Consider the following 26,621-nt stretch of genomic DNA (forward strand, 5'->3'; position numbering starts at 1 on the left):
TTGGGGGATTTCCCAAAGCAAAAGCTAATGTCTCTGTTTTCATTCCTGGCAATGACTCTGCAATCCATTAACACCTATAATAAATCATTTTCTTCTTCACCTTGCCATAGTTGATTGGAGTCTCAAAAAAAGAAGCTCTGACTGAAAACAAACAAAAGCAAAAAGTATATATATACTCTTAGAATAGTGAATGGGATGGAGTGAACAGAACACATTATGTTACTTCTTATGATTATTATTTGGTGGACTATCTTGCAGCAATATTTAAAGCATTATTAGGATACATTGATCTCTACATTAGTATCCCAAAGTGACACACATGCTTTTCTAAGTGGAAAATTGTTACAAGAAAGGCTAAATGTTAGAGAAAAATAAAAAATTAGGTACGTGATTATGACTTTTTTATTATTATTTACAGAGTTATATTTCTTTGTATTTAAGTTGTTGTATCTGAACTTTAGTCCACTATTTACATATTGAGGGGAGAGATAGAAACAGAGAAACAAAGGTGGAGAGAGAGAGAGAGAGAGGAAATATAGACTTATAAGGTGAATTAATAGGAGTGGACATAATTAAAATAAATATTGCTTTGCTGATTTCTACAGTAGAATCTCACCTGTGAATTTACCAGTTACTTGGTCATATAAGAAATAATTTCAAAGAAGAAAATGTATTTGTATCATCTGGAAACAATAAGAAAACATATTTATGGAAATGAAATTACTCTTGACTAATACGCCTTCAAGTTATACTCGCATATCTGCAAACACCAGCTTCCACTAAAATGTAGCTGTAGGTAAAATCTTTCTTTTCTTTAAGATTGTGACTTTTAAACACAAACCTTGTATGATTGATTTCTTTTTACTTGGCGAGTAGACAACTGCTCCAAGTTTATAAGCTAGTCAATATATGCCTCTCTTTCCTCTCTCTTCTTACCTTCTATAAAACCACAGATTCTAATCCTCCAAACATAGAGCAGCATTACAAGCTTATATGATCATTTAATATTATTAATTACTCCAAGCAAGTTAATATGTAAACATGAATAAGACAAAAAAAAAAGATCAGTACCTAAAAGATGTTATAGTATGTAGGACCTAGGCTTTAATAAAGGTTGGTATATGGCAGATATTCATATATAACTGCTTAATGTCACTGTGGGTCTTCAGAAGGAAGTTGTAAGGAATGCCATCTGCCAGGAATGCCATCTGCCATTTTATGGCTTGACTATAACTTTGCTATAGCTGGTGTTTTGAGTCATCACAGAAAAGGCAGCACAGCCCACCAAGTTACCTTGGGCAAGCTCTGGAATCTCTTGTTTTGTGTCCCATTTCTTTGTCTCATACTCTCCAGTCTTCCACACCATCCTGTAAACTCTATTTCCCAGTTCTAGAACTATTTCTCTAGTTCAAACTTGATTATCTATTGACCAACACTCTTTTCTTTCCTTTAATCTATATTTTGACCTGGCCACTACAAGGGTTATGATTTTTAATCTTTGTAATACTGTAACACAAGAGTACGCACATAGTAACTTTAGTTTTTGTTGAGATGATTATGAATAGCCAAGAACTGTGTTAAATAAGCACCCCCCCCAACACATATTATGTTATGTGATTGTCCCAATAATTCTGAGTTAGATATCCTTGTTCACCACACCTGTAGTAAATGCCAGAGCCAGATTCTTAAAGAAATCTTGTGCCACTCTGAAATTAAGTAGGTTCTTGGTAAATACTTGATGAAGATCAATTATTTTTACTGTGATCAATTATTTTCATAAATAGGATAGCAACACCTGATTGATGAAATAAGGAGGGAAAGCTTTTGCTGAGTGATAACACAAAAGTTCACTTTTCAGCTAAAATATCTACAAAGGGATCACAAGAGAAATTTTGTGAATGATAAAGTAGTTTTAAAATATAGGAGAAAAAAAGATAAAAGCAAAGCTGTCCTAAACATTGGTTGAAGAAAGTAATTTTAAAAGCCAGGCCATGAAAAATCTATGTGAGAACACAAATGATAAAGCACCATATTTATTTTCACCAACATTCCTACAAAGTAGGCCACCATATCCTGAATTTTGAGTTTACTTTGCACATATTTGATAAACTCATTATAGATAGTGGTCAAAGTTTGTTTAAATCCAAGTGAGACAAAGGGGACATTGATGATCATATGTTCATTGAAAGAAGCTACTATGTCAAGCACACAGCACTATTTTCCATGATACTTATACCAGTATTTGCCAATGGTCTTAGTTGGAATATTATTCCATGTTGTATTTATTAGTATTTAAATAATTTAATAAAGGACTTGATGTTGAATTAAGTCTAGGAAACAGTCTACCAGTTGGGGCAGAGCTTTTTACATATCTATACTATTATGCCATGGAATATAGAACAGTGAGAAGATTTTGAATAACTTAGAATGCTCACCAAAGGCATTGTGGGGTTCGAGACAGATATGACCAGCTTCATGTATATCCCATAATTACTGAACCAATTGTGTTTTCTCCCATGAGTGGCAGGATGTGAAAAGGGATGGAAGAACTGAGCTAGAATTTTTGTTGCAAGAAGTATACATTATATCTTGGTAAACTGATCATAAAAAGGAACTCATTGATAGCACCAACAAACATGCACACAATGAGTAAAAATATGCATTTTTCAAAGGGTATTGAGTTACATTACAAAAAGTGAAGTCCAGGTGCTCATAAGCAGGCAGATTAGTCCCACTGTGGATTGAACACAGAAAAATAGGACTTCAGGTTGTTCATAGCGATAATGTCTTGTTTTGATTATATTAGGTTTGTCTTAATTTTATAAATATTTAAGCTGCATTAGAAGTTATTCAAGAAATTTACATGAATATTCAATCTGTGATAAAAACAATAGGTACTCAAACAATAAACCTGCAGTCACAAATCAAGTAAAACTCTCCAAAGCACACTTTGGTAAAATTTTTTTATAGCTAAATTTGTTTAAAAATATATTCCTACACACTTCAAACTCATCTCAATAAAAACAGAAAGAGGTAGAAACACTACAATTTTAACAAGCAGTTTTAAATTGTCAAGGGTAAAATTGGTAATTATCACTTCATTTCTGCATCAGTTCAGTTTCTTAACTGGTGAGATTGGAATAAAAATTAGAAGAAATGAAAACTGTGTGTACTCTAAGCCCAGTGGCTGCTTAACAAATGGAATGATTCCAATTCTTTAATTCTCTGAAAGAATTCCACGATTCAGATTCCACTTGAAACACCTGTGCATTTGAAACACATACACACACACACACACACACATTTATATTTTAAGAAGTAAAGAACAAACACCAGTAAGGCGAAGCATTCACATTGACTCATGTTCCTTGCCCCCCATCCATGCGAATGTTACCAACATTCTCCATATCGATCAATCAAGTAAACCTCTGGCATATGCTCACCTTCCAAAATACAGTCCAAAATCAAGTTCTGTAGATTCCACCTCCAAGAACACCTTAAAGGCGTGCAGGTTTTTTTCTATTTTTACCTTGCATTCTGGCTCAAGCCGTTCTCATCTATCTTCCATGCCTGTGGCGGTTCATTCACCAGTCACCCACTGAATCGCAAGTCTTTCATTCAAGTTATCTCCAAACAGGAAGCAAAATCAAAAACAAAAACACAAACAAACTGAAAAATAATAAATAAGTAAATCAATAAAAAATAGGTTTAAAAATCTTCCTGCTCCAAAACTTTCAATACCCTTCAAATACTTTTAAAAAAGTTAAAATCAGGACTTCTCGCTAGGGGCCTTATGCCTTCTGGGATCTGTTCCCTGCTACAGCTCTCGCTTCAACCCAGTGCTCTCTTCCCAGAGATGCAGCAAGCAGTTTCCCTCCTTAGGGCTTCTGCACATGTTCATTAGTGATTTAGAATTCTCTTCACATGGTGTCTGCAAATCTTGACTCTCTTCTTCTGTCGGGTCTCAACCTCAATTATATTCCTTTGAAAGGCTTGACCAAGAATCAAAACAACTCTTGGCCTTCCTTCAGGCCCTCAGTATTCTCTATTATAGTACCTGCTTTGTTTCCGTCATAGAATTTCAGAATTTGTAGTTTATATAAATGGTTTCTTTTTCTTATTACTTGTATCCCATAGTGGATGATGCATTTCATGAAGGAAGACACTTTATTTGATTTATTCATAACCATGTACTCTGCACCTAGCTACTTGCTTTTCATCTAACAGGCCTCAGTATATACTGCTGAATGAATGAATGATTGTTGGGTCTCTGTTGTTCTAGTATTTATATATTTATCAAAGGAGAGAGGGTCTTTTTGGGTCCTGGGGTCCTGGAAATTGATTACTATGTGAGGGGCGGGGAATGGGTCTCTCCCTCACGGCACCAAGCAATTCTGAAACACCGGCAGGTTGTCAAATAATTAAAGTCAATTCTGACACTATTTACCTGAAGATATATCAGGCTCCCCCATCCTTAAGTAATCTCAGGGTATTCCACAAGTCACCTAATTAACATGATAAATGACATTATTATCACTATCATCAATTAAGAAATTCTAAGAATTTTAGTTTGGTAGCTCTGTGACAGAAATGGAGCTAAGGACTAAATATATGTATTTTTTATTATCTTGCCGCTACTTCCTGTAACCACCAAAATAATAAAAAATCCTGACAAATATATTTTCTAATTGAAATATTGACTTAAATGAAGGCAAAGAGGATCAGTTGCTAGTTTTAACCTTCAGAAGAAATTGAACTATTTTTTTAATGTTATTGGGTAGTAATAATACAGAAAATGTTTGGCTTCTTTTTTAATTAGATTTATTGGGTGACATAATAAAATTACATAGGTTTCAGGTGTACAGTTCTCTAATACATCACCTGTATATTGTATGGTGTGTTCACCACCCCAAGTCACATCCCCTTCCATCACCATCTGTCCCCCTATTCTCTCCTCCACCTCCTCCCAACCCCCTTCCCCCTGGTCATCACCACACTGTTGTCTGTGTTGATGAGTTGTTTTTTCCTTAATTCCTTCATTGTTTTCACCTCGCTCTGCAAACCCCCTTCCCTCTGACAGTTATCAGCCCGTTATCTAAGATTCTGTTTCTATTTTGTTTGTTAGTTCATTTTGTTCATTAGATTCCACATATAAGTGATATCATTTGGCACTTGTCTTTCTCTGACTGGCCTCCTTCACTTAGCACAATGCTCTCCAGGTCCCTCCATGCTGTCGCAAAAGGTAAGATTGCCTTCTTTTTTCACAGCCGAGTAGTATCCCATTGTGTAAATGTACCACAGCTTCCCTTAGAAGTCACTTCCAATGTCAAATCTTAAAATTATCATTCTACCCTGCATTCAGGTCCTGTAAATGCTGTTAAAGTGATTTTAAGACATCACACAGGAAATTTATAATTAAAAATCAGACCCTTTTACATTTTCCCTCTTTAAGAGATATTGACTTTTACACACTTAACAGTATATTTTTGCTGTTTTCTAAACAGCCTAACATCATTCAATTAAGAAACCTTCCCAGCCTGACCTGTGGTGGCGCGGTGGATAAAGCGTCAACCTGGAAACGCTGAGGTTGCAGGTTCAAAAAACCCTGGGCTTGCCTGGTCAAGGCACATATGGGAGTTGATGCTTCCTGCTCCTCCCCCTTCTCTCTCTCTCTCTCTCTTTCTCTCTCTCTCTCTCTCTCTCTCCCCCCTCTCTATAATGAATAAATTAAAAAATTTTAAAAAAAGAAATCTTCCCAGCTGGCATAGCTAATAAATACTTGAGTTCTACATTTTTGGGAAATCTTTCAATAGCCCCAAGGTCTCTAGTGTTCATAATATTGCAATTTAAATGTGAGTTCCTTTTCGTAGTCTCTTGGTTAGCCAAAGAAGTAGAAAGCACCCTTTTGAAAACTCTATTTTTCCAAAAACAGGGTAGAAGAAAAGCATAGAATATGTCTCAAAATTACTCAGTAATCATTTTTAAAAGGCTTATTTAAATCTATGTTTTGGAAGACATTTATTAAAGAAATTTAATTAACTTTGGTTATAAATATTTATTTAATTTAATGAATTATTAAAATAGAGAATATCATTTCAGTTTCCATTTGAACATTATAAAGCTTTGCCATTTTAAATAACTTTGATGCTAGAAACATCTCTACCTATCTATGGATAAAATATAAATGACATAATGATGTATGAATGTTGAAAGATGAAGCAATTAAAAATTTTATTGTTAATTAATAAATTACCTTGATGACTTTATAAAATAATATTTAAATTATTTTCGGTAATATTTTATGAAATTCAAGATCATCTGGTGCTCATTAGTAAAACTACTGTAAGAAGTGATGGTTAGCTGATACTTCCATGTATAATTTGCTAAGACCACTCTAACAAAGTACTACAGACTGGTTGGCTTAACCAGTAGAACTTTATTATTTCAGTTCTGGAGGCTGACAGTCCAAAGCCAAGGTGTCAGCAGGGCTGGTTCTTTCTGAGGCCTGTGAAAGAGCTGGTGGCTGACTGGTGAGCTTCAGCATTTCTTGGCTTATAGAAGTTTCACTATGATCTTTACACGCCTTCTTCAAATAGTGTTCTTTCTATGTATTCTTTATGTAGAAATTGCCCCATTTTAAGACACCAGTTATACTGGATCAGGGCCAATCCTAATGACCTCATCTTAAATTAACTATTACATCTTCAAGGACCTTATTTCCAAGTAAGATCACATTCTGAGGTGGTAGGGATGACTTCACCATATGAATTTTTGAGGACTCAGTTCAACCAGAACCTTTTGTACAGACTAAATACTTACCTTTCATCATTTCATTTCATCCCCACACCAACTCCATGAGAGGTGTCGTTACTCCCACTTTAGAATAGAAAACACAGAGATGTCTATAGGTTGTGTAAATTATCCAGAGTCTCACAACTGCCAGAGCTGGGAGTCAAAACCAGACTTACCTGATTCTGAGTTCCACGACCTTAGAATGACTTTTTAAAACTTCCAAACAAAACGCTACTCTCAAACAAGTTTTATTAATAAAATATATCTCAAAGTAGCAATATTTATTCTCAAAAAAGGCATGATTTAAAATGATAGTTATGTATATCGAATTGTTTATGTGTTGGTCTCATGGGTGTATACTATCTTCAAACTCATCAAGATGTATATATTAAACATGTACAGATTTTTTTCTATGTCAGTCATACCACAAAAAAAGTAGTGCAATAGGGAACAATAAACAAAAATGAGTAATAAGAAAAATAGAAAAATGACAGAGGTAGAGTAATAGCATGAATATGTTTAAAAAGAAATATTGCTATTTATTCCTCAAAGTTTTTTTCTAATGGTTTCTCTGCTGCATAGGGATAAGTAGTAAATAGAAAATAATATCCAAACTTGGTTTCTCAAATTATATCTCAAAAGACATTCATGAATAAAACAAAGACATAGCCTTACAAATTACATCTAGAACCTCACCTCTAATCCAGGAAGCTCTTCTGGGACTTCACTTTTGATATTTTTGACCAGATAATATAGTCCCTTGGAGTCAAATTTGTGATATGAAAGAATATCTAATATATCTCATTATAAACTCTTTTTAAGCCATTGACGTCTATTATAGGTATGTAGTATTTACAACTTGTAAATATGCATAACTTTGCTTGATGTCATCATAATACATTTGTAAACATATATAAATTTGATTTTTTGGAGGGGGATTTCTAGAGATATTTTGACTGTTATGGCATTTATTTTTTTATACATTTTTTGTCACCCTTTAGTTCTCAAAAATTCAAATCAGTAACCTAATTCTACAATGTTCCCTCAAGCCCAAGGTTGTGAATATTAAACCAACGTACTTCCCTGGCCCTATGTTAAAATTTACTGAAAACAAACAAAATTAACTACTTGCTCCAAGAAATACTTGCTCTTGAGAAAGAATATTGACCCCCCCCCCAATAGCTTGCTCTCAACACTAATGGCTACTCTTCAAGACTCATTCCAAGACCCTCCTTTACTGTGCCCTTTTACGTCACAATTTCTGTCCAATTCCAACAAGTTTCCAGTCTTTGAAGAATCACCTTAGGAATCACATATCCCAGACCTTAAAACAATATAAATATCTTTTGACTTTTCCTTTTGAGAAACTACTAGGACTACGTCAAATTGATGTTCTATTTGACTACAATAAATCTAATGAACTTAACCTTTTGTCACAAAATTTTCTGATTGTCTTTTGTAGAGTTAATAGTCAGAAATTCAAAATAGAGTATCTGGAATTAAGTAAACTACTTGGAATGATGCTGGTTATGGTAGAAATAGTAGCCACAGGAGAAGCAGTTGCAGAAGTAGAAACCATATTGGGGTAGCAAGTACTTTATATAATCTCCTATCAAATTAGGATTACATGACACACACAAGCCACAAAGTGTTTCAAGAAAAAAAAAATATTATTGACTTGATATGTTTTCAGATTCTGGAAATCTGATACATTCAGTAATTTGAAAGGTATGTTAATTTTTTCTGGATTCTTAGGAGACTCTTACAATTTAAAAGAATGACACAAATGTATGTGTAGTCTTAAAGTATATATCCTTTATCTTTTGTTTCTTTTTTTTCTTTGTTTTAAGATTCTTAGCAATAAAACATTGTAAAGTCAGTAAAATTATGCCTGTTTTCAAACACAGAACCCAAGAATTAGAGAAAATAAAGTTCAGTCATTATGTGAATTAAATCCTTCCCCTTCAAAAATCCATTTTCATTATCCTGTACCAAACTGCTTGTTCCTCTAGTACAATAATGAAGCGGCTCCTTGCTGCCTGGAATGAAATGTTGTTTAACATACTGTAGCCCTTTTTATAAAATAAACAGGGATGTTATCACCTTTCTCTATTTCATTTTATCTTAAAATAAGTGTAGCATTTTTAACATGTTTTTATTAGCACCAATTTCATGATATAATCATCTGTTTATATGTTTGTTCCCTCAATCTCTTTGTGGATAGAGATTTCATATCAATTAATTTATATCTCTGTACTGAATAATATCTGAAAAATAAAGGTATAATATGGAGACATATATATTATATGAATGAATGAGAAGAAGTTAGAAAATATTGAGTACTTAACTGTATAGTTTATTTACTTTTTAAAAAGAGCTCTTTGGCCCTGGACGGTTGGCTCAGTGGTAGAGCGTCGGCCTGGCGTGCAGGAGTCCCGGGTTCAATTCCCGGCCAGGGCACACAGGAGAGGCACCCATCTGCCTCTCCACCCCCCCCCTTTCCTCTCTGTCTCTCTCTTCCCCTCCCGCAGCGAGGCTCCATTGGAGCAAAGATGGCCCGGGCGCTGGGGATGGCTCCTTGGCCTCTGCCCCAGGCGCTAGAGTGGCTCTGGTCGCATCAGAGCAACACCCCGGAAGGGCAGAGCATCGCCCCCTGGTAGGCAGAGCGTCGCCCTGGTGGGCGTGCCAGGTGGATCCCGGTCGGGCGCATGTGGGAGTCTGTCTGACTGTCTCTCCCCGTTTCCAGCTTCAGAAAAAAAAAAACAACCAAAAAACAACGAGTTCTTTGAATGTTTTGTGTATGAAATATAATACAATTATTTCTTAATTTTCTGTACTAGTTTTTCTTACAATGAGCTCGCCTATTTCATTCCTTGTTTATCATACAATGGTCTTTATTATCCACATTTTACTTCAAAAGAAAGGAGATCCAAGCAGGGGATCAGTGAATGAATAGGTTATTTACTATAATATAAAGGATTTATCATAACTTTCAGTTCTGTTTTCTGCTGAAACCTACAGTTAATCCAGTTAGTTTGCAAACTGGGCATAATGAAATATACAAAATGGTTTTTAAATTATTCTATTTGTGAAGTAAATATATCAACTCCTGTACACTTTGAATAAACATTACAACCCAGGTTAGGACAGAGCCTACGTTGAACAGCCTAAACCTCTGGAGAAGTGATTTTTAAGCAGTGTGTTGCAAGAATTTTTAAAACATGCAATACCTAACTATAAAGTCAGGGGCATTGGTCTCTTTTCCTTTAGATTGTCAAATTAAAACATGACAACAGCCAATACAGCTATAACCATCTGGTGTGAATGGTCTTTTTCTTTTTTTTTGAGAGAGAGAAGCAGGGAGAAAGACAGGGAGGGACATGGAGCTGTTCTTGTTTGTGCCCTGACTGGGAAATCCATCCGGCAACCACTGGGCTCCAGGACAACACTTCTACCAACATAGCTATATGGCCAGGGCTTTCTTTTAGAGACAGAGAGAGGAAGGGCAAGAGAGAGAGGGGAGGGGGAGAGGAAGCATTCATTTGTGGTCCCACTCAGTCGTGCACTCACTGGCTGCTACCCATGTGTGCACTGACTGGGATCAAACCTGCAATCTGGTTTTGGGACGATGCACTTAACTGATGGGGCTAACCGACCAGGGCCTGAGTGCCCCGTCTTGAACCATAATCATATTGGTCATATAATAGAGTTGCATCTTATTGGTCACATTGCAAAATAAGGTTGCATCTGATTGGTTATTTTCCGGTACCAGAAATCCTTGTATAATTATAGGCACTTGATTTGTTTTTTTGTTTTTTTTTTTAAAAAGAAAAAACAACAGTCATTTTGGAGCAAAAAGGGTAGATAATTACTATTATGATATTTTTGTAAAACAATCAAAATTATACCTATTTTTGTCATATCGGCAAAAGATATATTTTTTGGTGTGCCACAGAATTTTAGTAATTAGTTTATGTGTGCCATGAGATGAACAAGGTTGAAAATCATTGCTCTAGAGTAATGAGGTAATTCAGGTGTTTCTGTTGGAAATTAGTAGGATACTAGAAGCAACACTTTACAATTGTTTTAATAACCAAAAGTAGCCCAAATTCTACAATTTGTCCACCAATAGCACATTGAAAGAGTGTTACTGAGTCTTACTTCGGTAAAGGAATCCCATTGTTAAACTGCCCTAACACGTTCCCTTCGCTCCCTTCTCTGCCTGAGAGCACCATGCCCCGCCCCCCACGTCTAAGAGCTTCTGAAACACTTTCTTGCCCAGTGGACCGTGATTATACATACTAGTGTTTCTGTATCTCTTGAGTTCACTGAGAAGATCAGAGCCTTTCTTAACCTTTCACTAACACTTATAAACTTGACTTGCCAAGTCTTGCTTGTTGAATCCTTAGCAAGCGGGTGGTCTTGCTGACCCGCGCTGTTTAAACAGTTCCAGTTCTCTACAAAGAGCCAGCGTCTTCTGGGAGTAAACTTCTTAAGACAGTGTTTTAATTTCTTCAGGTCACCAACTATAACTGGTACACTAATGGTGCCCATGTGAAAGGTTTAAAACAACTGATAAAATGCTTAAGTGGCAACTTAGTGTCCTAAATTAATTCGTAAAACCTCTCTGAACCTCTTAAATCTCTCCCAAAATATTTTATATCTCTCATGTTTCTCATAATAATCCTATAAGAATCAGGAGGCTGGTTATTACTTTATAGACAAAGACATTGAAGCCCTATTCCCAGTAAAAAAATCTTACATATATAGTGAGTTTAGGTCTATTTTTAAGAACGGTTTTATGATTAGAAAATTATTGCATAGTTATTATAAAGTATTAAAAAATAATGAAAAAAATAATAAAATGAAATCCTCCTTAGTCAGTCCAACAATAGATATAGAGTAAACATTTTCATGCCTTTATATGTTTATACATTTAATTTAATTTTAAACTTGGAATTCTATATTTTAATCACCCAATAATAACTGTTAAGCAATTTCTGAAATTCAAACTCAACTTTGAAAATTTAATATTTAGGCCCTGGCTGTTTGGCTCAGTGGTAGAGCGTCGGCATGGCGTGCAGGAGTCCCAGGTTCGATTCCCGGTCAGGGCACACAGGAGAAGTGCCCATCTGCTTCTCCATCCCTCCCCCTCTCCTTCCTCTCTGTCTCTCTCTTCCCCTCCTGCAGCCAAGGCTCCATTGGAGCAAAGTTGGCCCGGGCGCTGAGGATGGCTCTGTGGCCTCTGCCTCAGGTGCTAGAATGGCAGAGCAATGCCCCAGATGGGCAGAGCATCACCCCCTGGTGGATCCCGGTGGGGCGCATGCGGGAGTCTGTCTGACTGCCTCCCCGTTTCCAACTTCAGAAAAATACAACCCCCCCAAAAAAACTTAATATTTAATAGATGCAAAGTATACTTACTTAATTCAAGGAAGCTCTTTTTTACTAATTTGTTTCCACGACATCTTTGTAAAGAACTCTTTGTGTTTATGACTATTTCTTCCTGAAACAATCCAGAAAGTAGAAATAGTGGGTTACAAAGTATGGGCATGTAATATCAAGAGTCTTAACATTAACTGTCAGGTTAGCCTTATAAATATTGAAAAAATTACACTCCTTTACAACTGTATAAAAATGTCCCTTCACATGTTACCAACTCTGGGTGTCTTCATTGTTTTAAATCTTTGCCAAATTGATAGGCAAATAGTAATAAATTGTTTAAATTCATGTATCATTAATATTCTCTAAGACTGAACAGTTCTTTTAAAACATTTTTTGACAACTTATTATTTTTATACATTGTTTGTTCATGTCTTTTGATCATTTTCCTTTGAAGAATTTGTCTTTTTTATAAGCTTATCAAAGTCCTCAAATACACCTTGTCACTTTTTATCCAGTTAACTGTGTGCTTTTAATGCATTTCAGTTGTGATTTTCTTATCTATGTTCCAAACTTCATCAGTATTTATTGATTATTCCTTTCTTTTGTTTTTATGTTTGGGGGAAATCTTTTCCAATTCCAAGGTCAAGTAAATTATTATCTGTATTATAATTCATTGATGTTCCTTATTAAGATTCTATTTAAGTACAAGTTAAGTGCATCCTGTCTGTGGTTTCAAGTAATATTTTTATTTTGAAGAAGTGTAAATTTATACCTCAATACTCAACATTTCTTCTGAAATGCTGATCAATATTCTCTGGTTATAATCTACCATTATTACTTTGGTATCAAATATTCATCTAAATTTAAACCAAGACAAAAACCTGATTTTATCTTTACTTCACAAATAATTTCGTCATCCGAGCAGGTCTTTCTTGATCAAACTAGATAAATACTTCTCCAACCATACAAGACTTAAAGCTATTATTCTCACCCTATTACTCTGCTTTGATTTTCTTTTAAGTAATACTTATTGCCTAAAATTAGACTGCATATGTATATATGTGTTAAATATTTTCCCCACATTCCCTAGAATATATACTACTTGAAACTAGAAACATTACACTTCATGTGTGTTGCTGTAGCTCAATAATAGGCTTTGAACATAGTCACTACTAAACAATATTTTCAAAAGAAAAGTAAAGAGAAAAATATGTATTTGTCTTTAACAAATATCTGCTTATGTCAATGAAATTATTAACTTATTTCTATATTTTTAAATGTTTATCTTTCTTCACTTTCTAATGAGTTATAGTTTCTCATTTTGGGCATCTTAATTTTTTCCTACTATGGTAATATTTACAATTTTTTAAATTAAATTTATTAGGGTGACACTAGTTAACATAATTACACACATTTCTTAAGAATTTTGAAACATTAATTTGAAAGAATATATGCACCCTTTATTCATTGCATTGTTATTTACAATAGCCAAGATCTGGAGACAGCCCAATACTGTACATACAATTTTAACTTCAAAACCTTCTTTTCTTTTTTTTTTAATCTGGCTGAAACATCTAGAATTCTTTTAAATAACAGTGATGATAGTAAAGATTCTGGTCTTGTTCCAGATCTTGAGAAAATGTCTTTCATTTTTATTACTAAGTCTTATATTTTCTTTTGTTTTGAGGTAGTCTTTATCACTAAAAAATGCTTCTGATACCTCATTCACAAAGAATTTTAGTCATGATAATGTTTATTTTTCTCTTCAAAAAAGCTTTTTGGCAACTGTCTAGATTATCATAGTTTCTCTCATTTGACCTACTGTTGAGATAGCTTGTGTTAATAAGTATCTAAACTGGAACCTTCTAATAGATTTGAGTTGAATCCTACTTTATCATGGGCACTTTCTTGTCATGCTTCATTATTGGAATTGCACTAGTTTTAAACAACAAATTGAGAACATTTATTTCTTTTCCTAGTTTGGAATAGCTTATGCAATAAGAATTTTGTTTTTAAATGGTATAAAATGTGTTATCCCTAAAAGAATGCTCAGCCCAGAAAGAAGCTCAAGCAATACGTTGATGCATGTTTCAGTTGATGTCCTTGTCAGTGATCTATCAGGTGTTCTAAATCTTCTTAAATTATTTTTAAGTTACACTGGACATAAATTCATCTATTTTATTAACATTTAATATGGTTTTATTGTACATAGTATTCTCTCAAAAGTTAAAGCAATGTTTCAGCTTTATCTTTATTTTCTTGTATTTAATGTGGGAAGGTTGTTTTATTTTTTTCTAGATTAGGTGTGTTTTATTTTATTAATTTTTTCATAAGCAACCAACTTTTTTATTAATTCTTTTATTTTTTCAATTACTCCATTATATATTTTTGTATATACATCTGTATGCATACATGTATTTTGGGGTATATTATATAATGAAGTTTTAAGGAGCACTGGAGTAATTCTGAGTTTGAAATTTAGCATCATCACTCGTTAGATATGTGACTTTTCATAGCTTCTTAATCCTTCTATACCACAGCTCCCTCATACACGAAATATAGTAATAATATTGCTCATAAGGAGAGCTTCAGATAAGACATATAAGGCAATTTCAATATCTGTATATAACAAGTGGTCAAAAATTTGCAATCAAATTTTCTTCTGGTTTTTAAAAATTTAGTTTTCTGACTTTTACATTTAAAACACCTATTTCAAGTCATCTTTTTTCACCTCTCTTTCTTCTTATTTTAGATCATTCTATTGTCGCTTCTTTAAAGTCATCATCCCTGATCCCTAACCCTTTATTCTCGGGTAGACTTAAGTACTCCTTTTTTTGCATTCTCATTATATCTTATTCATAATTGTATTTTACAACTACATGCAAGAGTTTTTGGTTTTTTTTTGAAATAAAAATGTGCATTCTTTTAACACTTTAATAACTAGAAATAAAATATTTTGGAGCAAGAGTTTTATTCCTAGAATGCACTCCAATTACCCATTTAAAAAATACTCTGAATACAACATTGGTTAAACAATCAATGAATTGCCCTATTTATTTGGGGTAAGAAAGCAATATATTACATTTTAAAGTTTATTAAAAAATACAATTAAAAATCTATGTCATGTCTTTTACTCAAGTCTCTGATCCAAGTCAGAGAAAAATGACTATAAATAAAACAAAAACTTTATGATAGTTCCTCATTGTTCCTCAAGTGAGATTCTAATTATTCTCAGGCCAAAATGATTTTTTTGTATTTTGCTAAAAATTCATACAACATTGAATCTTTTAATTTTTTTCTTTAAATAATAAATTGAGTTTTTAATATTTGTTGGTGTATCTTTAAACAGTTGTTGTTTATAATTTTTTATTAATAGAAATATTGTCCTGAACACTCAGTATCTATGTTTTGATTTAGTTGAGCCTATAATGCAGAAGTTAAATAATAGATGTCAGATCACATTTTCAAGCATTCATTTATGTTTTTTTGTCCTAAGGTGCCACTAAAATGCAAGTCAATAAAAACAGCGGTAACATAATAAATAAATTTAGTGATTACAAATTAAACTATTTATGGATCATTGGTGCTAGCTCACCAAGTTATGAAATATTGATTCTTTAATATTCTAGCAAATAGAAATTGAAAAATGTATAACTTTTACAAATACTTTTAATTTATGTATCTTTAAGACTATATTAATTATAAAGTTATAAATCCCAAATAGTTTAAGTTACATTTTCTATAGGAAATAGAACTACTGATTTTTGCATCCCAAAATATTAAGTTAAACAAGTAAAATTTTTATAACCCATTGAATTTTTGCAAAGTTTTTATGTAACAAAATAACCTACAGTTAGCCTGACCAGATGGTGGTACAGCAGATAGAATGTCAAACTAGGATGCAGGGGACCCAGGTTTGAAACCCTGAGGTTTCTGGCTTGAGCATGGGATCATAAACATGATCACATGGTTGCTGGCTTGAGCCCAAAGGTTGCTGATTTTGAAGCTCAAGGTTGCTGGTTTGAGCAAGGGGTCACTAATTCTGCTGTAGACCCCCGGTCAAGGCATATATCGGAAAGCAATCAATGAGCAACTAAGGTGCCTCAGTGAAGAATTGATGCTTCTCATCTCTCTCTCTCTCTTTCTGTCTGTCTGTCCCTATCTCTCCTTCTGTCTGTCTCTATCACACCTACACACAAAATAAATCTACAGTTCTATAATGCTGATTATTAGAACAAAAACGTGGATGACAAATATTTAAAATATATTTCATGAAATATTTACTACCATGTGACAAAAGTCACGAATTAGGAGATGTCTGTAGTTTTTTTATATTTAGTTGATTTTGTCTTAATCAGATTTATTTATTTTCTAATTAAAAGCAAAATTTGTTCAACGACATTTACCTAAAACAGTAGCTGAACTCTCTAAAATGCAATAATATATATAATATGCTATGTCTAGTATATTTTTCCTCATCTATTCATACAAATTTATTATGGATCTTTTAGTTCTTCAACCAAGCTACTCAACCAGATTTCCTCCTGGGAAACTTCCTTTCTAAGAACTTTCTGCAAACTCATGCTTCATTGGCTTTGTGTTTTCAGTTCTAACATACTGTAGATTTTTAAAATATATAAAAATTTAAAGTATAAAACACATTTTCATCACCAAGATAATTATCTATAACTAACAAGGTTATTAGTTGCAAATGATAGAATTCATTCTCATTCCTTAAAGAATTTTCAATAGCTCCAGAGTCAGTGGGAGGACTTGGGAAACTGACTGGAGGCTCTTCTTCCAATAGACATGTTCAGAACCACTGTGCAGACCCGTTCTTATTGAACATAGCTACCACTGCTGCAAACATCGCAGGGCACTCACGACAGGAATTCTTTCTGCAAGGACCCCTAGAGCACCATCAATACCGTTTCTGTGTCAGGGACTTTATCTTGTAAACTCTGTTGTCCACCTTCCTGACTTCTCAGAACCAAGTCAGGAGGTCATTCATGATAGCAAAGTGCAAACTCTGTTCAGACCATGGCCCCTCATACTGCTCTTTCCAATCAGGACAAGAAAAGCTGTCTCATACTTTCTAATGATTGAATCCATTAAAGGTATGTACCATAATTTAACTGGATCCTCTTACTGATCACAACTTTATTAGATTTTTTTTCTTTTTTCACTATTGAAAACTTAAAATAAACACTATAGAATATAAAATTTAGATTTAGGTATGCTTTAGTTTAAATTCCTACATCAATGGAAAGGTACACATTAAATTTTGAGAGGTGTTGCTATTGTAAATGCTCTCCAAAGAGTTACACCAATTAATACAGACGCAAAACTTATGATCATGTATTTTTTTATATACATATATTTTATATACTTGCAAACACATGTGTTACTACAGTATACAAAAATGCTATCTACTTTAAGAGCTGCATATTTCTGTTTTTTACAATTTTGGTATATATTTGTTTAAATAAAGGAAATCAATGATATTTGTCTTATATTTTCAGTTGTTTCAGTTAAAGAAATTATGTATAATTTAATTCAAGTAAAAAATGAGGTAGAGTTTTATCTTATTTTTTTCTCCCAAGTGGATAGTTAATTATGCCAGTCCTATGTGTTGGTCACTGAATCATCTGTGACTCCTATTCAGTCTGAACTAACTCATTAAAATGCATTTTTTGAAGTCTGTTTTTAAACTAGCTATATATTTGTTTTCTAAGATCAACCTTTTAATTGTTTTAAAATAAACTTTATTTTATCATCATTATCTATTCTCTTATTTATCCAACTTGGTTCTTAACCCTTATATTTATGGTAATTGTCCCAAATTATTCCTCTATTTTTCTTTTTAAACATGTCCTTCTTATTTTTTATTTATTTGTTATTTTTGCAATAATGTTTTCTTCCTCAGTTCTTAGCAATATAATCTCCCTTTTCCCTTCGTTATTTTGCCATTGTGTAATTAGTATCTTTTTCCTGTTGAATTTATATCCTCCTGTATTTTGTTTAAACTAAAAAACACTCAAGGGAAGATTTTTTTCCCCTTTATTTTTGGTTTTGTTATTTCCAGAATGGATTTTCCCTCTTTACTCAATACTCTTCCTTTCTTTTTTTAAATTCATTGTAATAGTTTTGGCTACCTACCATTTCATTTACCTTTTTCATGTATAATATGGAGAGCTCCTCTATTTTGTAGAAAAGTATTATGAATAAAGTTATCTTCATCTAATTCTATCTTTTCTATTTTAGCTGAGAATTGCATTTTTTTTCTTATGTTAAAATATTTGTATGTCTTGTGTTTTTCACACCTGAAGGTATTTGGTATTTTCTAGGTGTGCGCATATATAATATATATATATATTAATTTAAGGGTGAGTTTGGAGTATCCTTAACTCTAGGGCTAATTTAACCTCAGAGCTAAGACATGATATCTCTTCCATCACCATTTAATGCTTGAGGTATTGATTAAGGTGTTTCTATTCCAGCAGATAAAACCACTAAATGATTCCCAGCCTTATATGAGATTTTGCAGTGGTTCCATTTTAGCTTCCAGGCAATTGTACTTTCTCTTCCGGTAACTTCTTTACAAACTTCACAGTTTTATTCTGTGCCTGTACAAGTAGGTATTTTGGTAATCAACGAGAGACTGGAGAAGATGCTCATACAGAGAACTGGAGCTCTTTCTCTCTTTCTCTTTCCTTTTATTTCTGGCAGTCGGCCCCATAATTTGCAGCCGCTTACGCTTAGGACTCCTAAGTACTGGTCACTGCCTACTTAGTGCAGCACAACTGCTGGACCCTTTTTGGATTGACCCTTCCGGAAACAGCTTTTAGGAAAAAGAGTTTGGTTGCTCATAGAAATCACTTAGCTGGTTTTCCTTTTATTATTAAGGATTGTAGCCCTGCACTGCTCACTGTCCAATGTCTAAACACTGTTGTTTTATGTATTTTGACAAATTCTCTGTTTTTTGTTTGTTTCTTTCTAAGGGAGAGAAACTTCTATAGCCATTGGTTCTCCATAGACTACCCCTACATACTAGATTTTATTTTATTTTTTTATATTTTTCTGAAGTGAGAAGCAGGGAGGAAGAGAGACAGACTCCCACATGCACCCGACTGGGATCCACCTGGCAAGCCCACTAGGGGGTGATGCTTTGTCCATCCAGGGCATTGCTCCATTGCAGTCGGAGCCATTCTACTGCCTGAGTTGGAGGGCATGGAGCCATCTTCAGCTCCAATGGAGCCTTGGCTGCAGGAGAGGAAGAGAGAGACAGAGAGGAAGGAGAGAGGGATAGACGGAGAAACAGATGGGTGCTTCCCCTGTGTGTCCTGGCGGGGAACTGAACCTGGGACATCCACATATCAGGCTGATGCTCTACCACTGAGCAAACCGGCCAGGGCCCCTACTTCCTAGACTTAAATCCTGACTTTGTCACTTAGCAGATGTTATGCCCTGGAACATAATAACTTCTTACCTCTGTTTCTTTGTTTGTGAAAGGGGACAAATAATAATATTTACTTGACAGAACTGTTGTGATGATTAAATAATTTATTGTTTGCAATATGCTTAGAAAATCTCCGGCATATTTCAGCTCTGTGGAAGGCAGAAATTGGAGCTCCACTGGGGAGCAAATGTAGACACTGTCTCTGTCCACACGGAGCAAAGAGGCTAGCGTGCAAAATGCCCCAGTGGAAAGAGTCACAGTGAAGTGTAACCCTGATCCAGTGCCCCAGTGGTCACTGTGGGAAAGACTTCCCCGAAGAACTGATATTGGAGGTGAAGTCTCTGGCAAATTGATATTTGCAGTGAAACTGGTTATAACCAATTACCCTAATTCTCTCATTCTTTAAAACAGAGTATTACAAACCATTTTCTTTTTTTTTTTTTAGTCCTGTATTAGATTACAGTGGGTTATTCCCTAAAGTTTGAAGAATAGATGCAGTTTACTAAAGTCTAAAACATAAAATGTTTTTAAAATGTGTATTTCCTCAGCACATTTGGATTACACAAAGGGCAACATATATACATTCAAAGGTTAGTCCATGTTTTACTTTCTTCTCTAAAAATAAACCAGAAAGCTCAATTTTGTGTTTTCAATCTGATGGACATTTGATTTACTATAGATAGTTTTTAAAATTTCTAGTAAGGACAATTGAATATGTTTCTTCCTAACTGAAGGGTACTTTTACACTCCAGTGGTTTACAACATGATCACTCTGTCGATCTTTATAAAAACCTAGATGCACTTCCTTGGACTTTGCAAAATGTAGGTAATTGTTGGTGCTTGTTCCTGACAATGTAAAAATTGAGTGGGTGATGATGCATAGAAAATTTATTCATTGTCTCCATTTCCTAGAAGTTTGATCAAAGAGATAAAAGATTGATTAAAACATGAATTAGGGCCTGATCAGATGGTGGCACAGTGGATAGAGTGTCAGACTGGGATGCCAAGGACCCAGGTTCGAGACCCCAAGGTCGCCAGCTTGAGCACGGGCTCATCTGCTTTGAGCAAAGCTCACCAGCTTGGACCCAAGGTCGCTGGCTCGAGCAAGGGGTTACCTGGTCTGCTGAAGACCCACGGTCAAAGCACATATGAGAAAGCAATCAATGAACAACTAAGGTGTCACAATGTGCAACAAAAAACGGATGATTGGCCCTGGCTGGTTGGCTCAGCGGTAGAGCGTCGGCCTAGCGTGCGGAGGACCCGGGTTCGATTCCCGGCCAGGGCACACAGGAGAAGCGCCCATTTGCCTCTCCACCCCTCCGCCGCGCTTTCCTCTCTGTCTCTCTCTTCCCCTCCCGCAGCCAAGGCTCCATTGGAGCAAAGATGGCCTGGGCGCTGGGGATGGCTCTGTGGCCTCTGCCTCAGGTGTTAGAGTGGCTCTGGTCGCAACATGGTGACGCCCAGGATGGGCAGAGCATCGCCCCCTGGTGGGCAGAGCGTCGCCCCATGGTGGGCGTGCCGGGTGGATCCCGGTCGGGCGCATGCGGGAGTCTGTCTGACTGTCTCTCCCTGTTTCCAGCTTCAGAAAAAAATGAAAAAAACAAAACAAAACAAAAAAAAAAAAAACGGATGATTGATGCTTCTCATCTCTCTGTTCCTGTCTGATGTCCTTATCTATCCCTCTTTCTGACTCTCTGTCTCGGTAAAAAAAATAAATAAAATAAAATATGAATTAGGAAAATGGAAAGCACGTTAGTGTTCATTTGAAGCTAAGAAACAATAGATTTTTAAAAACCTATGGGCTTGCTAAAAGAGAGTAAAGGCATGAGTATAATTAATAAATTTTGGTTGGGGGAGGGGAGGGGCACAAAGAAAACCAGTTAGAAGGTGACGGAAGACAATTGGACTTTGGGTGATGGGAATGCAGCATAATCAAATGTCAAAATAACCTGGAGATGTTTTTTCTGAACATATGTACCCTGATTTATCAATGTCACCCCATTAATATTAATAATAAAAATAAATAAATTTCTTCAAAAAAGTTTTATGTAACTTTTACAACAAATTTTGCTATTAGATTCTAAGTAAATTCCTTTGATTTATCTAATAAGTGGTACTCAGAGAATTAGAAAGATTTCATGGATGCATGGAGAGAATAAGAGCTTTACTTAGCTTTCCTGAAGAGGACACATTTTCTTCATAGACAGCTAAGCTTTCTTCTCAGCCAAGATCTTCACAGCCCATCAGATGTCTAAAAATCAACCTTATTACTGATAGAGGGCTTAATTCATTTTACACTGAAGTAAATATAATTTCATTCTTTTTATAAATGAATTATTAAGATTGTATCTACTTTGTTTATAATTTTATATGATTGCCATATAACAAAAGGAAAAACATGACTTTCCCTCTTTCCTCATAAATAACCACTAACCTGGGGTTGTTCATTCATCTTCCCCATGCAGAGTTTTATTTTCTTAAATTTATATATTTGTATCCATAAACAGAGTATAAAATTTTCAACCTGGCTAACATTTATATAAATATCATCTTATATGCTTCTCCATTCCTTTCCCTCTTGCTTCTCTCTCTCTCTTCTCTTCCCCTCCTGCAGACATGGCTCAATTGAAGTGAATTGGCCCTAGACACTGAGGATGGCACCATGGCCTCCACCTCAGGCACTAAAAAATGGCTCCAGTTGCAATGGAGCAGGGGCTCCAGATGGGCAGAGCATTGCCCCCTAGTGGGCTTGTCGGCTGGATCCTGGTCAGAGTGCAAGTGGGAGTCTGTCTCTGCCTCCCCTCCTCTCATTAAATAATAATAATAATTTTTTAAAAAGATATAGGGCCCTGGCCGGTTGGCTCAGCGGTAGAGCGTCGGCCTAGCGTGCGGAGGACCCGGGTTCGATTCCCGGCCAGGGCACACAGGAGAAGCACCCATTTGCTTCTCCACCCCTCCGCCGCACTTTCCTTTCTGTCTCTCTCTTCCCCTCCCGCAGCCGAGGCTCCATTGGAGCAAAAATGGCCCGGGCGCTGGGGATGGCTCTGTGGCCTCTGCCTCAGGCACTAGAGTGGCTCTGGTCGAAACATGGCGACGCCCAGGATGTGCAGAGCATCGCCCCCTGGTGGGCAGAGCGTCGCCCCTGGTGGGCGTGCCGGGTGGATCCCGGTCGGGCGCATGCGGGAGTCTGTCTGACTGTCTCTCCCTGTTTCCAGCTTCAGAAAAATGGAAAAAAAGAAAAAAAGAAAAAAAGAAAAAAAAAATAAGAAAAGAAAGAAAAAAAGAAAATTAAAAAGATATAGGGATTATAGTTTTCTTAAAGCAATGTAATACTCAATTATAAAGTTTTTGATGGCATGGGTTTTAATCATTAATTCATCTTAATAGGATTTCTAGATTTTTAATTAGAGAAATTGATGTTTTCTACAACATGTTTTTGTTAACAAATTTTCAAGTATTGGGACTGCACATTTTCTGATAGTTTAAAAGTGCCTATTGTTTATGAAATTATATCCTAAAATAGTTATTTTCCCTTTTGGCTTGATTAGTTTTTCTAGAACTGTGTCTATTTTTAAGCAATTTTAAAGGTAAAAAATTGGCTTTTTTCATTTTTAAATGTTTTACTTTTTTTTATTCTTTTTCCTTTTTTTTCAAGTTAGAGGAGGGAATTAGAGAGAGAGACTCCTGCATGTGCCCTCCCCAGGATCCACCCAGAAAACCCTGTCTGGGGCCCGATGCTCTTCCCCACTGGGACCAACTTGCAACTGAGTTATTTTTAGCACCTAAAGGGTAGGCTCTACTGAGCCAACCTCATCCCCTGGAGCCGATGTGCTCAAACCAATCAAGCCATGGCTGCAGGAGGAGGAGGAGGAGGAGGAGGAGGAGGAGAGAGAGAGAGAGAGAGAGAGAGAGAGAGAAGGGGGGGAGAGGGGGAGAGAAGCAGATGGTCGCTTCTCCTGTGTGCCCTGACGAAGAATCAGACCCGAGACATCCATATTCCAGGCCACACTCTACCACTGAGCCAACTGGCCAGGGACAAATGTTTTATTTCTATGATGCCTGTCTTTTAATATTTTTGAACATTCTGCTATGCTTTTCCTAATATTTTGAGCTGACTAACCTTTTAATTAAAAGAAATCAAGAAAGCTCTGTAGTTTGAATGAGTCATTAGGACTGAAGATGACTGTTGGGCAGATAAAATATATTATGCTCACTTTGTTAAAGATGGTGCTGCCCACATGGAGGCTGTCACTCAGGTGATATTAATGTGTGTTGGGGGCAGGCTGTGGGCAGGCAGAATCCTTTTAACCTGGGGCTTTGTTTTGGGATTAAGCCTTTCCTACCCTTTTTGATGTGGGGTAGTACAATCCCATCATGCCCCAGATAAGTGACTTTGTATTAGAGACTTCCCTATTTTGTATATTAGATTAAAGGTTTGGATTTCTACACTATAAAATAGGGGCAGAGTGGGAGCTTGCTCTCTTAGTTCCTGAGATTAGCATTAGAAGAGAGAGCAGAGAGCAGAGAAAGGCCACATGGAGGAGGCCAGGAGAAGCAGCCAAAATGGCGAGTGTTGAGTGAGAGGCCAGTTTGTGCAGAGTTTGTGCAGGGAGAAGGAAGGATGTTGGGCAGATAAAATGTATTATGCTCACTTTGTTAAAGATGGCGCTGCCCACGTGGAGGCGGTCACTCAGGTGATGTTAATGTATGTTGGGGGCAGGCTGTGGGTAGGCAGGATCCTTGTATCCTGGGGCTTGGTTTTGGGATTAAGCCTTTCCCACCCTTTTTGATGTGGGGTGGTACAATCCCATCATGCCTCAGATAAGTGACTTTGTATTAGAGACTTCCCTATTTTGTATATTGGATTAAAGGTTTGGATTTCTACACTATAAAATAGGGGCAGAACGGGAGCTTGCTCTTGGTTCCTGAGATTAGCAGAGAGGAGAGAGCAGAGAAAGGCTACGTGGAGGAGGCCAGGAGAAGCAGCCAAGATGGCGGAGTGTTGAGTGAGAAGTGAGTTAGTGCAGAGTTTATGCAGGGAGAAGGAAGGAGATGGGGAAGAGAGGTGAATAAGTCTGGTGAGCTAGAAACCTTTGATTCTAGGAAACTCGGATAAGTCAGTAGCTTTGTGAGCACTGAATGTGAGTGGGTTTTGGAGCCCAGTGTGTGTTTTTACTTGCCAGGGTGCAAGCTAGGATTAAAGATGTTGGCCCATCAGTTTTTGGCTCCTTTGTTTCTTTACCGACTATCCGAATCTAATGCGAACCTGCATGGGCCAGGCGGCTGTGATGGCAGCCGCGACTACTGGCTTTACAATGACATATTTAGATACTTGGCACCTGGGGAGAGGGATTTGAAGGGGACTTTAATAGGAGTTGGGAAAGCTACTCCCTAAAAGGTCTAATTTAAAAGGCTGGTCATTAGCTGAGAGGGTATACCATAAAGTTTCTGATGCCCACAGACCTTAGGCTGGTTAAATGCACCTGGGATGCTTTAACATAGGAGCAGAGGCAGAGTCAAAAAGATTCTGCTTCCTCCTAATATGGTAGTTTGGGATTTGGGGGACATTGTAATCTGATTTTACATGAATAGGTTTGGAGAGTGGATGAAATTGGGGTCAGGCCAAACGCTTACTCCCATCTACTGTGAGTGTTGGCTGATAGTTTACGGCTGTCTTCCTTTCTAGAAAATGGCCATTTTACCCAAGGGATCCACCTCCCCAGATAATGGCTCACTCTCACACCCACCTCACTCCCACCCACGCGGACAGCCATGGTCAATAACTGATGGCTGTAGGGTGTGAATGGTCAGCCCTCTTGCTTCCATCTGTGCTTCAGTTTCTCAGGGGGTTCAAGCTGAGAGCAGACACCACATTCTCACTTGGCTTTTCCTCTCCTGCTTACCCTCTTGCTTTCAGAACCCTTCTCCTGGGAGAACTCCACTCCCTTGTATAAAAATCCTATAATACGAGTTTTGTTTTTTAATGATGTCTTGACACATTGAAGGAAGGGACCTGACTGGGGCCAGTCAGGTCTGCTTCTTGAACAGCTGATGAAGTCTACACCCCCACCTCCTCCATTATCGGGCTTTACACTCCAGACTAAAGTACCCCTACCTCGTGTCCCAGGGCCAGCTACCAGGCAACTAAGGACTGCTGGCCCTATGTCTTGGATCCTGAAATTTTTGAAACGAGCCAACCCTAAGTGCGCTCATCCTGCTTTGCCCTTTTCTTTCCCTAGAAACCACAGTGAAGACACGTGACCCCAGTTCCCTCCTCTCCTTCTGCCTCACGACTGACCCTGGTGCATCTCCTCAGAGGTACCTGCCTGCATTTATTCTCCTCGGGGAACTGTGAGTAAAACAAAACTGAAAAATCTTCCAGATTAGTTTCTCTTGATCTGCATCTAGCTTCATCCTAACTTACCCAAGGTAATGTGGTTAAAACAAGTCCCCGCCTCAGGCTCTGCTTAGGAAATGTGTTTAAGACAGATGGTGAAGCCTGGGAATATCAAGATTTCACATACATTCTGGAGAAAATCTAAATCATGGAGTTTTTGTTTGTTTTTTATTATGAGCTATACATTGGAGTCACACATCATGGTAATAGTAAATTGTTTTAAAGTGTGTACATCTATCAGCTATTCCAAAGATTCAAATTTACTGAAACTATGATGAAGCTACAAGTGTCTGTATTTTTTTAAATCTTCATAAGTTTGTGACACAGTGCCATGATCACAGACCACTGCTTGAGTTCTTCTTTTTCTATTCTGTAGCTGATATACCCTTTTATATATTCACTGTATTCATGTAGAAGCAAACTATGAGACTAGGACATCTTTCTTACCCTTAGGATTCTTCTTACCGCCTACCTTTCTTTCTCATTACTTTTTTCTTGTTCAAATTTCACTCATTTTACTTGACCTTGGGAAAATTACCTGACTATGCAAAATTATTTTTTCTATTATAATAAATTATTAGGCTCTGGTCA

The sequence above is a fragment of the Saccopteryx leptura genome, chromosome 4, assembly GCF_036850995.1.
Source record: "Saccopteryx leptura isolate mSacLep1 chromosome 4, mSacLep1_pri_phased_curated, whole genome shotgun sequence".
NCBI lineage: Eukaryota > Metazoa > Chordata > Mammalia > Chiroptera > Emballonuridae > Saccopteryx > Saccopteryx leptura.